The sequence below is a fragment of the Glycine max genome, chromosome 14 (genome assembly GCF_000004515.6).
Source record: "Glycine max cultivar Williams 82 chromosome 14, Glycine_max_v4.0, whole genome shotgun sequence".
NCBI classification, from domain to species: Eukaryota; Viridiplantae; Streptophyta; class Magnoliopsida; order Fabales; family Fabaceae; genus Glycine; species Glycine max.
In genome coordinates, this window is record NC_038250.2 from 24,202,506 (window position 1) to 24,218,932 (window position 16,427).

Here is a 16,427-nt window from a genome sequence, read left to right on the forward strand (position 1 = left end):
AAAAATAATGTTCATTTATATTATTCAAAATTCTGCTAAATATTGAAATTTATTCTTTTAAAAACATTAATTTTATTTTGATAATTCTTTTATAAAAAATGATTCTTTTATTTTACGTTTTCAGTGAGTCGGTTCGTTTATAAGATGGGTCAGTCCTAACAGGCTAAGCTAGCCTATTTTGAAAACTCTATCTATGCTAGAGTATGATTCTTTAGAATGATTTGTATTGTGGTGATGTGTTTGGATTGATGGAGCTGAGCTATTTACCATGTCATATCAAGTTATATTCATTAAAAGGAACTTGCATCCTAATAGGTTCTTTCTCAGCAACATCAGAATGTGGTTTTGATATGCTTTCAAAAAGTTATTCAAAATTTGATCATCAGAATGGAAACATCAAAATGGACTAGTAAAAAATGAGTTGTGACAACTATAAAGTTAAAAGCAGTTTGTCTACTTCAAAGAGAAGTCACCCAACTATCATAGTAGCTAGATAACGACTAGTTTGACATGTGGGGCCTATAAAAGGATAAAGGAAAACTGCAAAACATGCGAGAAAATTTAGGAGACAACTTACACTATTTAGAAACAAGATTCTTCTCCTTACCCCGCTTCATATGCGTTCTAAGTTCATAATGATTGCATTAGGAGCACATACAACTTAGAGCTTCAAAGAATATTTACTCCAATGAGTGTTATAAAGCTGTAAAAACCCCTCATACACCTTCTCTTAGTTTGTTATATATATATATATATATATATATATATATATATATATATATATATATATATCCCAAATAAACCATGAAGTCTAACAAGTGGTTGGCAGTTGTATAGATCAAGCATGTTATTGGTTGTGTTAGTGGAAATATCATAAGTTTGGGTGAAGACTGGACATAGCCCAAGGTTGAGGTGAACCAATATAAATATGCTTGTGTTGAATCCTCTTTTTTCTTCGTCTTTACATTATGTTATTATTGTCATATATAGTGCATTTGCATTAAAACGTTCTTAGAATCAAAATGACATATATAAGAATGAATACATAAGAAGGTTTTTATAACAAGCTTAATTGATTTGCAAAATGACATATCTAAACTAAATCATGTTTTCCGTAGTTGGATCTATTTTAAACTAGTTCAATTATATGCATCAAAGTATGAAAACTTTCAAAAAAAATACGAAAATAGACTTGTGCATGAAAAGCTTGAAACAACATTTTAAACAATAGCTTTTTGAATACAACATTTTGAGTATTGTATTTGCATAACATAAACTAAGTTTTTTTTTTATAATAATAGTAATTTAAGAAATGTTTTTATATAAGTATTCTTCTAAACGTGTGCAAATATGCATTGACATTAGGTTCACATAATCATATTAAATACTTAATAATGAGTGTTGTGACTAAAATAACAACAATCACACTAGAAGGTAGGTTGAATAGTGTGTTAATCAAATATAATGTCACTTTAAAGTGTTTGTCATAGATTTAGACACACACACACACACACACACACACACACACACACACACACACACACACACACACACACACACACACACATATGTATGTATGTATGACGAGTTATCCACTGAAAAGGAGATAGGTTTTGATAAAGTCAAAGTAGATCGTCCAGTAACTAAGTGTCACAACCTACCCTTCAGTGGGAGGGCGATGCGAGGCTCACGGGTGCGTCTTCCAAGAAAGTAATACGCGCGGAGTCACCACCAACGTTTATTCAAGGAAAACGTCAAAAAAATCGGAAAAGGAGTGGTCTACGAACTTTAAGTGAAAGGTTCGGGCGTTGTATTTACGCACGGGGAAGGTATTAGCACCCCACGCGTCCTTCACAAGGGACGGCAGCCTTTAATCAAGTGCGCAAACATGACTTCAATTTGTTTTATGTTCCTTTTTACGTCTTTATGTCTTTTTGTACCTTTTATATTTTTTATCTTTTTGTGGTCGACAAGGGTGTTTTCCTTGCTACTACGTATTCCTCAAATGTGGTAAGGAAATTAGACCTACATAGTTCTTCGAGAACTAAACGTTGGTTAAGTTGTTTTTATCCTTTTTTTGCAAGATATATTTTTATTGAATGAAAGATCATTTAAGGCGTTGGACCATTAAACAATCTTTCGATTCTTTTGAAAGGAGAAAAAACATTAAGGCATTGGACCATTAATGATCTCTTGTTATTTTTGCAAGAGGTAATAAAACTACGTGTTGATTTTAGGCTTTTTTAGAAATCTACGTTTAACCAATAAAACCGGAAAAGACCATTTTAAGGCGTTGGACCTTAAAAATGGCTTTTTTTAGGTGATGACAAAAGCTTGATTTATGAATTGATTTTAGCCTTAGTTTCACTTTGGTTATTAGTCAATTCGATTAAGAAAGGAAAATCCCAAAGAAAAACGTCCGATTGATTTTTTTTATTATTTTACTAAAAGATATTTTTTTATTATTATATTATTATTTTGCATCTTTTTTGGTTTTAAACGTGGTTACGGCATGACCGAATGGTCGGAATTCATTTTAAGAGAGATTAAAAGATGTTACAATACGAATGATCGGTGGAAATTTATTTTATTTTTGATTAGGCGAGAAAACGACTTAAATAAATGACTAAAGCACGTCAAAAGGGGGTACGAAAAGTAAATGAAATAAAAATAAAAGCATGCGAAACAAACGGGGACCACCAAGGGTACATAGAATGAATTGAAAATTTCGGTTTCGGGAACTTACCGGTTGAAGACCAAAGAACGAACGAAGAACGACAAAAATCTTCGCGAAATCACTTACGGAAACGTCTCGGAAGCGCCTCGGCTTGGATTTTCTTCACGGAAACAATTTTTCTCACTAATTTTAAGTGATTCTCAGATACCAGGAGGGTTGATCATTTTTGTTCTTCCCTCCTCCCCCTATTTATAGGAAAATGAGAGAGAAGCTTGCCACCCAGCTCGCCCAAGCGAGCTCAGCTCGCCCAGGCGAGCTAGGTTGCTTCCTCCAGAAGGCACCACCTTCTGGGGGAACTTCCTTGAAGGCCCAAGTGGGCGTGGTTACTATTTTCACCCCCCTGTTTACTAAATACACCCCCTGCCTTTTTTAGCTTATTCTTTTTCCGTAACGTTACGGAACTTTACGAATTTTGTAACAATACTTATTTTCTTTCTGTAATATCATGGAACCTTACGGATTACGTAATCATCCCTTTTTTGGCTTTCGGAATGTTGCAGAACTTTACGGATTGTGCATTAACACTTCCTTTTGACTTCCGGCATGTCACGGAACTTCACGGATTGTGCAACAATACTTTCTTTTGACTTTTGGCATGTCACGGAACTTCACGGATTGCCTAACGATGGGTGCCAAGTACCTCGAAGTGGTTAAACGAGGGTTGTATCCCAATAAACGGATGGTCCCCAGACGAAATTAGGTTTGACAGTTGCCCCTCTTTACTTGTCTTTTATTGGAGATAAAAGGGAAGTAAAAATATGACACTAATTTCGTTCGAGTGAAACACCATTTGGCCAGTCAATCTCCCTGCCAGCGGAACCTGCAAAAATTTTGAAAATGATCAGTACCGATGACCAACATCATCCTGATATTGTCAAATTCGTTCCTCTTGGTTGACACAAGGTGCAGAATGACCATAATTTGTCTCTGCGTGCCCTCGGACACAATCGAGCCTGGGTGGCAAGGCGCAGAATGACCATAATTTGTCTCTGCGTGCCACCAGACACGATCACCTCTGGATGGCGAAAAGGTGTGGGGAATGACCATAATTTGTCTCCGCCCACCTCTCGACTTACTGTCCCTGAATGACAAAGGGCGCAGAATGACCATAATTTGTCTCTACGTGTTTATCACTCGACTTGCGAAATCTGAATGACAAAGGGCACAGAATGACCATAATTTGTCTCTGCGCGTTTATCACTCGACTCGCTGCTCCTGAATGAAAAAGGTAAAAAAGGTGCGGGACCAAATGGTTCCCCGCATGTCATCGGGCCCGCCGCCTCTGGATGACAAAAGTGAAAAAAGTGTGGGACCAAATGGTTCCCCACATGTCATCGGGCCCGCCGCCTTTGGATGACAAAGGTGAAAAAAGTTCGGGACCAAATGGCTCCCCGCATGTCATCGAGCCCGCCGCCTCTAGATGACAAAAGACACAGAATGAGCATAATTTGTCTCTGCGTGCCATCGGACACGACTGTGTCTGAATGGCAAAAAGGTGTGCGGAATGGCCATAATTTGTCTCCGCTTATCATCGGGCCCGCTGCCTCTAGATGACAAAAGACGCAGAATGACCATAATTTGTCTCTGCGTGCCATCGGACACGACTGTGTCTGGATGGCGAAAAGGTGTGTGGAATGACCATAATTTGTCCCCGCATGTCATCGGGCCCACCGCCTCTGGATGACAAAAGACGCAGAATGACCATAATTTGTCTCTGCGTGCCATCGGACACGACTGTGTCTGAATGGCGAAAAGGTGTGCGGAATGACCATAATTTGTCTCTGCATGTCATCGGGTCCGCCGCCTCTGGATGACAAAAGTGAAAAAAAATGCGGGACCAAATGGTTCCCCGCATGTCATCGGGCCCGCCGCCTCTGGATGACAAAAGAGGCAGAATGACCATAATTTGTCTCTGCGTGCCATCGGACACGACTGTTTCTGAATGGCGAAAAGGTGTGCGAAATGACCATAATATGTCTCCGCATGTCATCGGGCCCGCCGCCTATGGATGACAAAAGACGTAGAATGACCATAATTTGTCTCTGCGTGCCATCGAACACGATTGTGTCTGAATGGCAAAAAGGTGTGCGGAATGACCATAATTTTTCTCCGCATGTCACATGACCCCAAGGTCAATATGACAGAGATTGTGGGGGTGGCCGACAAAAGCGAGGCTCTTGCTCCTACGTATCCTCAATGAGGAACTCAAACCTACGTAGTTATGGATAACTTGTGAGACTAAAATAGTCTCGGTGTTTTCTTCACTAAAATGCGAACGTGCTTTAGTAAAGAGACAAAACTTCCATCTGATCAGAGCAACATATGTTTTTTTGGATGAAAAACAATGTGTCTACCGGGGAAGGAGAGTATGCTGATGAAATTTTCTCGTAACCATAAATGAGATTTTGGATGTTTAGCATTTCTCTTCTAAATGACCATTTACAGGAAACACTGGGTCCAACAAAAATAGAAGAAAATCACTCAAAGTGTATCAATCCAACACAGGTAAGTGTTTCATCCTAATTCCGAACCATAGATATGCCATGACTTGATTTTGCAAATCATTTTCTATCAAATCAAAGATTACATGTGTGATCATGGATCAATAGGACTTTTTCTTGGGAATGGTGTTTTTTTGGTGGGAAATTCGGTTTTGAGTATTCTTGGCCTTTTCCTTTTCTATTTTTGTTTAGTGTGAGGCGAACAAGTCACCGACGCACAGGATTTTGGTTGGCAATCAAAGGGAGAGGACCACTTTAGATCGTGGTTTCCTTTCTTTTTTTGTTTACTTGGTGACAACTCTGTGTTGTTCAGATATTGTCTGGTCTAGAGACCTTTCTGCACATTTCTTCTGTTTTCTTCCGATTTTGGATCAGGAATTTTCTTTCTTTTGCTTTCTTCTGGTTTTTGATTGGGAATTTTCTCCTTTCCTCCTCTTTTTTTGTTTTCTTCCGAGGGCAAGGTTTATGGTAAGTTGGGATTTCGTCTCAAGATTTGTAGAACAGCTGGACACGACATATGTCAGGGTTTGGTTTGGTTCAGGGATAAAAGGGGATGTCCCACATTATTTCCATGACGCAAATGCAACAATGATGATTTGGAAATTTTATGCAAAACTAGTCATGCATGCACCTATGTGGACACTCAAGCATCAAAAAAATTCTGGTCATGTGATGCTAGGGCTCATGATTCATTTTCTCTACTTTAGTCAACTCAGTGCTTCCAAAATATGTTCTTTTATCAATTTGTTCATTCATCCGAGTCTATTTTTGGGTGTTTGGGAAAATTTTCACAACGTTCACCCTTCAGGTGTATACACATATTTTCTTTCAAAAACTGGTTATGATTAGTGAATTTTTTCAAAGAAAAGTTGGAAGTTATCTCTTTTCAAAAGCATGTTAGTTTTTTAGCTAGACAACTTATTTTTCATTTTTCTCTTTTTTCCTTTTTATCATTTGTTTATTTCTTTTTTTTGTTTGTTTTTGTTTTTCTTTTTTCATGAGGTACTTTGCTACCTAAACATATGTATATTTTTGTGTGGTATTTTTGCTATATAGATGCATATCCAAGGTATCTTGCTACCTAAACATACATATATATATATTGTGAGGTATCTTTGCTACATACATGCATATCCAAGGTATCTTGCTACCTAAACATACATATATATATTTTGTGAAGTATTTTTGCTACATACATGCATATCCAAGGTATCTTTCTACCTAAACATACATATATATATTTTGTGAAGTATTTTTTTGTTACATACATGCATATCCAAGGTATCTTTCTACCTAAACATTCATATATATATATATATATATTGTGAGGTATGACTACCTTCCGAGCTTGTGCTTGTTTTATTTAAATTCCCAGGATCCTGAGCAACTAGGTGTGTCCTACTATGACTTGAGAAACAAAGGTGATCAAATAACAAGCAGAGATTTAAAAGGTACTAGATTGCCTCCTAGTAGCGCTTCTTTCCGTATTGTCATGGAACTTTATGGATTACATAATCATCCCTTTTTTGGCCTCCGGAATGTTACGGAACTTTACGGATTGTGCATTAACACTTCCTTTTGACTTTCGGCATGTCACAGAACTTCACGGATTGGCAACAATACTTTCTTTTGACTTCCAGCATGTCACGGAACTTCACAGATTGAGCAACAATACTTTCTTTTGACTTTCGGCATGTCACGGAACTTCACGAATTGCCTAACGATGGGTGCCAAGTACCTCGAAGTGATTAAATGAGGGTTGCATCCCAACAAATGGATGGTCCCCGGACGAAATTAGGGTATGACACTAAGTAAAGTAGAGTTTTAAAAAACAACTTCCAAGCAATTACTTGGTATGAAAAGGAAGACAAAAAGTGATAAATGGTTGCTTAAATAAATCGTTAAGAAGAGAAGTAGAAACACTTAGTTTATACTAGTTCATTCAACCTGAGTTACGACCAATTCTCCTTTACACAATAGTAAAGGGTTCCACTAATCAAAACTTAATTAGAAAACAAGTACTCTATCCTGCCACTCCTGGTTATACAAGTATTCTTAATATCACTTCTGCTACTATCTTAGACTCCCCCTGAATCTAAGAAAACCCAAGTATTGTTTAACAATAAGCCACTCATGGCTTTCATAAACAATAGTTAGAATGAATACAAGTATTCAATAACACTCAATGAGTGGATAAACAATAATTCTCAAATACATGATAACTTTTCTTAGCAAAGAATAAACAATGAAAGCTTAAATCAATCATCCTATGATTTCAACAAAGTTTTGCTACAAAGTTATTCTTGTTCACTTGTAATAATTTCATCGTCATGATTTTTGGGTAGGTTCTGCCTTTTATAGACTTTAGTGAAGGATCCGTTATGGGATTAGTGTTGAGTCCTTGTGATAACCATTGTCTCATAGTGGGAGATGAGGCTACGCGACAGTCTTTGATTCGAGAGGAAATGAGCATATTACATACAGCTTCATGTGCTCCTTGTACTCGATGAAAGCAACCCATGAGGAATATTCTAGGTAGACCTTTTATTCTCTTATATTCTATCATTTTCTTAAATTCAAATGTTAATAATTCAAATAAAGAGAGCCAACCTGAAATTTTATGAAAAATAATGTCTATTTCCCTTTTCGACTATAACAACCTTTTCAAACTGTGTTGATTACTTTGGAAGCATGTACAAAACTCATTCCTACTAGACGTGAGTGTTAATTATACTCAGTGTATAACACTAGTTAATATAACGAATGAATGCTCTTGATTTTAGTGCATTGGACGCTAGTTAATAATAATAAATAGAGCCTTTCTCTCTTTGAGTGTGGACGATATATGTAGATAACAGTAAAGTCCTTTAATAATGTTAGTCCCGCCTACTTGTCATAAACTTATTAATATATCAACAATTTATACTCTTTTTTAATCATCAAAACCTAAGGTGGGTATGAATGGTCGTCCAGACCTAACAATGACTAACCACTTAGAGAGCTTAACAACCTAAGTGCTTGAATCTCTATATCAAGACTTTTGAATACCAAGGTAATCTTGAGTAAAAGTTCGGAAAGGTTAAAGTTTTAGAAAAAGTTGGCAAAGTCATAATTTGAACCCCCCCCCCCCCCCACCCCTTTTTGTGACGTTCCGGTCACTTCAATATATTGATTTTTTGAATTTTTTTTCAATCAAGAAACTATTATCCGGATTTTATTGTTGTATTCTAGAAAGTAATTATTGAAATGTTGCTTTAGACTTTTAGATTATGCATTCCAAAAATTACTTTTCAGAATTTAAAACTAAAACAACATCCTGAAAAAACTACCTTTCAAAATAATAATTAAATACCATGATAGAATATTTTGGGTATATAGAGCATTAACGATAATAAAAAAAATTAAATTAAAATAAAAAGAGAGTGTACTTAGAAAAAAAGAGGGGAATGAATATAACATTTGTCCTTATTAATTATGTTGACATTTGATACAAACTTGTTTTATGCTAATTAGTGGAACAAAACTTCAATTCAAATTTCAAAATAGCACCAAAAATATCTTAAGAAGTGCATCTAAGTTTTACTTTAATTTAATCTAATATACTATTTAGAATTTCGGTTTGGATAACTAAACCTCAAAACTAGCTCATAAGTATAATCATTTCCTACCTGGTTTAGAAGACATGACTATCTCTTGTATGCATTATTTTAGCATTTGCAACACTTCTTATAAATTAAACATCTTGAATATGAAATCAATAAAGACTAAATAATCTATAAATATATGATTTGATAAGCCTAGAGATGACAAAATGTACCTAAATCTTATGAGTTCCTGCAAAAATATCCGTATGCAAGGTGAATAATTACCTACAATATTGGGATTGGGTACAAGGCAGGTATATTCCCACAAATTTATGTGGGTGCACTACTAAAGAAATTAGTTTTAACATTGATGGAAGCTTGCTTATGGGGCTTCTATGGAGGCTGGATCTTTGAGCTTTAATGAGGTCCTTTAATGGTGATTTTCCACAATGGAGAATCATCGGAAGACAAAGGAGAAGAGGTGAGAGGAGGCGCCATCCACTAGGGAATAAGCCATGGAAGAAGGAGCTTCACCACCAAGATGAGCCTTGGATAAGAAGCTTGGAAGGATGCTTCAATGGAGGAAAAGAAAGAGGGAGAGAAAGAGAGAGGGGGGTGCACGAAATGGAAGGAATAAAAGAGGGAGAGAAGTGGAACTTTGAAGTATGTCTCACAAGACTCTCATTCATCAAAGTTACAACAAGTGTTACACATGCTTCTATTTATAGACTAGGTAGCTTCCTTGAGAAGCTTTCTTGAGAAAACTTCCTTGAGAAGCTTCTTTGAGAAAACTTCCTTGAGAAGCCAGAGCTTAGCTACACACACCCCCTATAATAACTAAGCTCACCTCCTTGAGAAGCTTCCTTAAGAAGATTCCTAAAGAAGCTAGAGCTTAGCTACACATACCTCTCTAATAGCTAAGCTCACCTCCTTGAGATGAGAAGCTAGGACTTAGCTACACACCCCCTATAATAGCTAAGCTCACCCCCATGACAAAAAACATGAGAATACAAAAAAAAGTCCTTACTACAAAGACTACTCAAAATACCCCGAAATACAAGGCTAAAACCCTATACTACTAGAATGGCCAAAATACAAGGCCCAAACGAAGGAAAAACCTATTCTAATATTTACAAAGATAAGCGGGCTCATACTTAGCCCATGGGCTCGAAATCTACCCTAAGGCTCATGAGAACCCTAGGGCCTTCCCTTGGATCCCTAGCCCAATCTACTTGGAGTCTTCTACCCAATGCCCTTGCGGGATAGGATTGTATCATTCCCTCCACCTTGGAAAGGATTTGACCTCAAATCCCAAGGTTCTTCATACTCTGGGCTCCTTCCCTCAACACCTGTAAAAAGAACAAAAACATATGTATTAGTGGTGTTGGGTATGTTGAAGTAAGGTAAGGTTTGAAAACCCATTTCTTGGGCATCTTCCCATGAAGGAACATGGTTTCTCACCAACTCAATGAGTGGTGCTACAAGTATAGAAAAATATGGGACAAACCTTTTGTAAATGTTTGTTAAGTCATGGAAGCCCCAAATTTTTCTTATACTTGGTGGAGTGGGCCACTCAGGAATGACCTTTATTCTCTTAGGGTTCATGGGAACCCCTTGATCACTATTTGAAAAATTAAGAAAAGTAACGCAATAAAACATACCTTTTTTCTGTATTTTCATATTGATTATTCCTACCAAAAAGTATGACAAACCTAAGGTGTTCCATATGAGTACCTAAGTTTGTATTGAAACTAAAAATAAGAACAAACCTACCTAATGGGTCCCTATGTACAGACACCATGAAGATGTTAGGTGCACGAGTGATTTTACAAAAGAGGGTTGCACCACTCAAAAAATTCATCGTACCACCTATTTTAGGGACTTGGTGCCTAATAATACCTATTTTGGGCACCAACAAAGCACAAGGATTTAAGCTCTTGCGAACCAAACTCTCATCCAACAACTTCTTTACTTGAGGAATAAACTCAAGCCCAAGAAGTGTGGCAATGCAAGCAAGTGTCTTTTTACAAAAGAGAAAATGTGGAGGTTGTCTAAGAGGGAAATTTTCTTTAATGTTTGTCTTTATTGTAAAATGAGTTTCCTTAGCTAACCTCTTGGAGGAGACGCTTACCTCCTTAAACTTCTCTTTAACCACTAATGGTTTTCCTTCTTCTTGGGGGTAGATTTCTTCACTAGATTCTTCCCTTTTTGCTTTTTCACTTTCACTAGAGGAAGGTGAAGTAGTAGCCTTATCTTGGCTACTATAAATGTCTTGGCCCCTCGTAATCATGGTTTTTGTGGTGGGGCATTAAGAAGTAATGTGTTCTCTTCCAAGACATTTAAAGCACTTTATAGAGCTAGTTTTCTCTTGCATACTAGCCTTAGGGGCTTGCTTTTCTATTGTCTTCCCCTTATCATCTTTGGGCTTAGAAGGTGTCACCCCTAAGATGCCTTGATCTTGGTATTTCTTTGGATAAGAGTGAGAGCCATAAGATTTTGATGTAGACTTCTTTTTAAGTTGTTGCTCTACCCTTATTTCCCAAACTAAGTTAGCCTCTACATTGTCCTTCCCATGGAAGTATGGGAGGTTAATGTTAGCCTCTTGAGGATTTCTTTCCTTTTCTCTTCTATGGGAGTGAGGTCTAAGATGTGACCTATGTCTTCCTTCGTAATAGTCACGAAGTTCTTCACTTAGGCTCTTGCAAGAGTTATGACTATTATAGGAGGCATGTTTTTCTCTTTTCATTTCTTTCATTATTTTTATTCTTTCTTCCTCTCTTATTTTCTTTCTTTCATCTTGACTTATTTCTTCCACTCTTTTTTTTCCTTTTTCTTTTCTCTCTTGTTTTTCTTTCCATAACTTGAGGGAACTCAACTCATCTAAGATTCTAGATAAAGGGTCTTTATGACTAATACCCTTGCCATTAACACTAGATGAATGATGACTCATGTTGGTTCCTAAGTTGTGGTTCTTTCTTGTTGGAGGTTTGTAAACAAAAGGTAAAAAAAAACTATGGTTGAAACTAGCCAAAATAAACACTAAAAGAGGTGTGAAAGATAAGGGAAAAAACTAATTGGTAAAATGCAAGCTATCTAGGCAGTTTGACAATGGAAGGTAAAGGAAATAAGCTATGAAAGTAAGCAAGAAAAGTAAACTAGGAGAATCGTAAGAGTGTTTGGATGACCACATTCAAGGTTCCCAACAAAACACTCACTATCCTTAGGAAAAATTGCCTAAAATTATTACACACAAATGGAAGTTTGGTAACCTATTGGAGGCTCCCAACACACTTCCAATGAATGGCCTTTTTGTTACAAAACTTGAAAGCAATGAAGGTAAGTAAATTGCAAATTAAAAAATTACAAAATGTCCTCAATTTTGGTGGTTGTTCTCTCTTTGGTGATTCACTCAATTTGGAGTACTTCTTAGTCCAATAGCTCTTAAAGTGGTTGGCCCCTTGCTTCTTGACTCAAATTCTTCAAGGGATGACACCAATCCTCATTTCCAATTCCCTATATGGCAACTCACAAACAAGGAAACAAAGAGACAAGCAATAACCAAAGACCAAAAAAAATTAAATGAAAAATAAACCAATGGAGTTTTAACAAGACAATTTTTCAAGGATTATTCAACAATTAAAGCAATGAAAAGGACATAGAAGCAAGCTAGGACTCAAAGAGAAACTTAGAATGGCTCTAGAGTAGAGTAAAAAAACAAAAAAAAAATACTCAACAAACCTGTAGCTTTGGCACTTGTCTTCACACTAATTTTCAATTGAAATTTCCAATTATAGAATAAATTTTGAGCCAAAACAACAAGCACACTTCCCTTTCACCTTTTTTTTTCTGGATACTGATTTTCCTGCCAACTTGTGTGATTTTTCGTATTTTTTCCTTTTATCCAAATCACTTGTTTCTTTTTTTATAACTTTTTTCCAGATGTCTAGAAAATTCAGTAAAACTTTCAGCTCAAAATTCGAAGTAACCAATTCTTAGTAATTTTTACAAGTTTTTATGTCCAAGCTGTCAGCACCAGCGATTTTTTTTAAGCATGGTATATTGATTGTCTTGGGCTTACTTTCAACCTTCCTATGTATGTTGAACTCACTAGTATTTTTTACCACAGTTTTAGGAGTTCAATATTCACTTAGGATCAACATTTCAGCCAGCAATTCAATCACCAAAACTCAAATTCATAATCATAAGGAAACCTAAAAGTTCAAGAAAAGGTTCACAATCAAAGACTCTCTAAGAATTTTGCATGAACATGTTAAGGACTAATTAACATGAAAGATTTAACTCAAATCAAATAATAGGATAAAATAATTTCATACACTCATGAACAAATGAGTTAGACAAAGAAACAAGAAAATAAAATTCAGCACAACATAAGAAATCTTATGTGACAAGTTTCATGACTAGACATGACTTCTATGACAAAACTACAATAGGTGAACAAGTCACTCTAGATTTTTGAGGTTTTCTTCTACTTTAATATTTTTGTAAAAATTTTATGGTTTAGGTTTCAGCCACAAAAAATAACAAGACAAAACTCAAAGGAACCTAAACTCAACACAATTCATGGTTCAAGAACAAGAACAAGAAATTTGAACCATAGAAAATAAAATCTAGCTTCTATAGCAAGTTTAATCGGTGAAAACTCTAAAGAATCATGTTAACAACATTTAGCACAAGACATTTGAGGAGATACATGGAGAAAAAAAGAAGAAAAAACAATGGAAGAGAAGGTTAAGCAAAAAATTAATGGAGGTTTAAGGAGCACCTACTTGAAGCTCTTGTGCTCTGATTACCACTTGATGGAAGCTGGCTTATGGGACTTCTATGGAGGCTGGATCTTTGAGCTTAAATGAGGTCCTTTAATGGTGATTTTCCACCATGGAGATGCAGCGGAAGACAAAGGAGAAGAGGTGAGAGGAGGCGCCATCCACTAGGGAATAAGCCATGGAAGAAGGAGCTTCACCCAGAAGATGAGCCTTGGATAAGAAGCTTGGAAGGATGCTTCAATGGAGGAAAAGAAAGAGGGAGAGAAAGAGAGAGGGGGATGCACGAAATGGAAGGAATAAAAGAGGGAGAGAAGTGGAACTTTGAAGTATGTCTCACAAGACTCTCATTCATCAAAGTTACAACAAGTGTTACACATGCTTCTATTTATAGACTAGGTAGCTTCCTTGAGAAGCTTTCTTGAGAAAACTTCCTTGAGAAGCTTCTTTGAGAAAACTTCCTTGAGAAGCTAGAGCTTAGCTACACACACCCCCTATAATAACTAAGCTCACCTCCTTGAGAAGCTTCCTTAAGAAGATTCCTAAAGAAGCTAGAGCTTAGCTACACATACCTCTCTAATAGCTAAGCTCACCTCCTTGAGATGAGAAGCTAGGACTTAGCTACACACCCCCTATAATAGCTAAGCTCACCCCCATGACAAAAAACATGAGAATACAAAAAAAAGTCCTTACTACAAAGACTACTCAAAATACCCCGAAATACAAGGCTAAAACCCTATACTACTAGAATGGCCAAAATACAAGGCCCAAACGAAGGAAAAACCTATTCTAATATTTACAAAGATAAGCGGGCTCATACTTAGCCCATGGGCTCGAAATCTACCCTAAGGCTCATGAGAACCCTAGGGCCTTCCCTTGGATCTCTAGCCCAATCTACTTGGAGTCTTCTACCCAATGCCCTTGCAGGATAGGATTGCATCAAACATCGTCCTATTAACATCGATTATGCTAAAAACCGATGTTACGTAATTCGCGGTGGCATTTTTTAAAATAAAAAGCTTTATGAACATCGGTTATTTGAAAACCGATGTAAACATCGCGAGTTTAACATTGATTTTCAAATAACCGATGTTAAATGCACGATTTAGCGTGATTTTAACATCGATTATTTGAAAACCGATGTTAAACTCGCGATGTTTGCATCGGTTTTCAAATAACCGATGTAGAGTTTTTTAAATAACTACAGCACGAACCCCACCCTCGGTCATGAAATCATTCTCTCTCACGCTCAACTTTCTCTCAACCCTGAAGCACAAGTGCGCCGGAGACAAAGAGGCCACCTTGTGTGGGTCTCTCGCCGATGACAAAGGGATTGCCGTCATTCGCATGCGCCACCATATTAGAGACAGAAAACACCGCGCCTCCTTGCTGGAAAAGCGGCAAAAATCACCAGAATTTGCCGCATCACCTTGCTTGCTCTCTCCCAAAAGACAAAGGCTCGATAGGGTACGTTATTTTGTTGTTATCTCTACCCACTTTAACTAAATAACATGCAATGTGAGGCTGGTAGAGTTTTGGTATGCTTCCATTAACTTCATTGATGTTGTAAGTGGTGTATGCACTCAAGGTGTTTGTTTAAATGACTCATTCATAGGTTTAGAGGAGTGCGTACAATAGTTTGTGATAATGAGATTAAGTTAGTATAAATGCAAAGAGACTCAGCATAAATGAGATTTGTTAATATCTTTAATACACCTACTTTTTTCCTAATTATCTTCAACTATATATAATAATTTTGTACATCATCATATTATCTGTAAGTTATGTGATGTTGGTCAGAGCGAGGGACATACCAAATATCACTTCTATACAATCCTATATAGTCCATTTGTGTCTGCCAGACAGATATAGTTGATCTGTATACTAGCTGGAAGTCAAAACTACTTGCAGTAACCAAATAATTTTAGATTAAAAGAAAACGGCAAGTAAATAGTAAATTATCAATCACATTATGTAGGGATACTATCACACACACACACACACACACACACACACACACACACACACACACACACACACACACACACACACACACATATATATATAATATTTAATTCTTTTGTTAATTAGATTAAATAAAATTGATATAAAAGACAAAGTACTTTAAATTGTTCTTGTAGACATTGGCTAGCTACAATACTCGCCATCACAACCTTGTTAAAGGAAAGGATTCCCTATTATAATCTAAATGTTATTTATACCTATGAGCTAGATAGGGATGGAGAGGAAGAATGAGAAGAAAAAGATTGCGTGTGTGAAATTATGTGGAGTAGTTGATAGTTCAATATTTATAATAATTAGAAGTATAGACTTGAAAAAGATAAGAAAAATGTTCACCACGTACTGCATGCTACTTTTTTGCACAAGAAATTGTCTAGAGAAAAAGAAAAAAGAAATATAGGTATTAAAAGATATATCTATTATATTGATTACCAAAGAGATAATATGAAAATAATGTATGGATTAAATCTGCAAATAATATATACGTTGAAGAGCTATTTGCTTCTGATTTGAAGTGACCCGTGTGGTCCTAACTCACTATCCATTTGAATAATTAAGTTGGAAATTTATTTGGGGTAATGCAAGGTCGATCCCACATTTCCCAATGAATAATGTAACTACAATAGAAACACATTTATCCTAGAGATGGAACTTACTCAATAGTTAGATGAAAGAAACATGATTATTTAGTTATTATTTTTTTTTTAAGAAATGGACTTGTGGTGTGGTTTTATGACTATGATGGTCAACACAATTTTACTTGATTTGTGTTGGATACCTTGGGATGATTGTTTTATGGTTA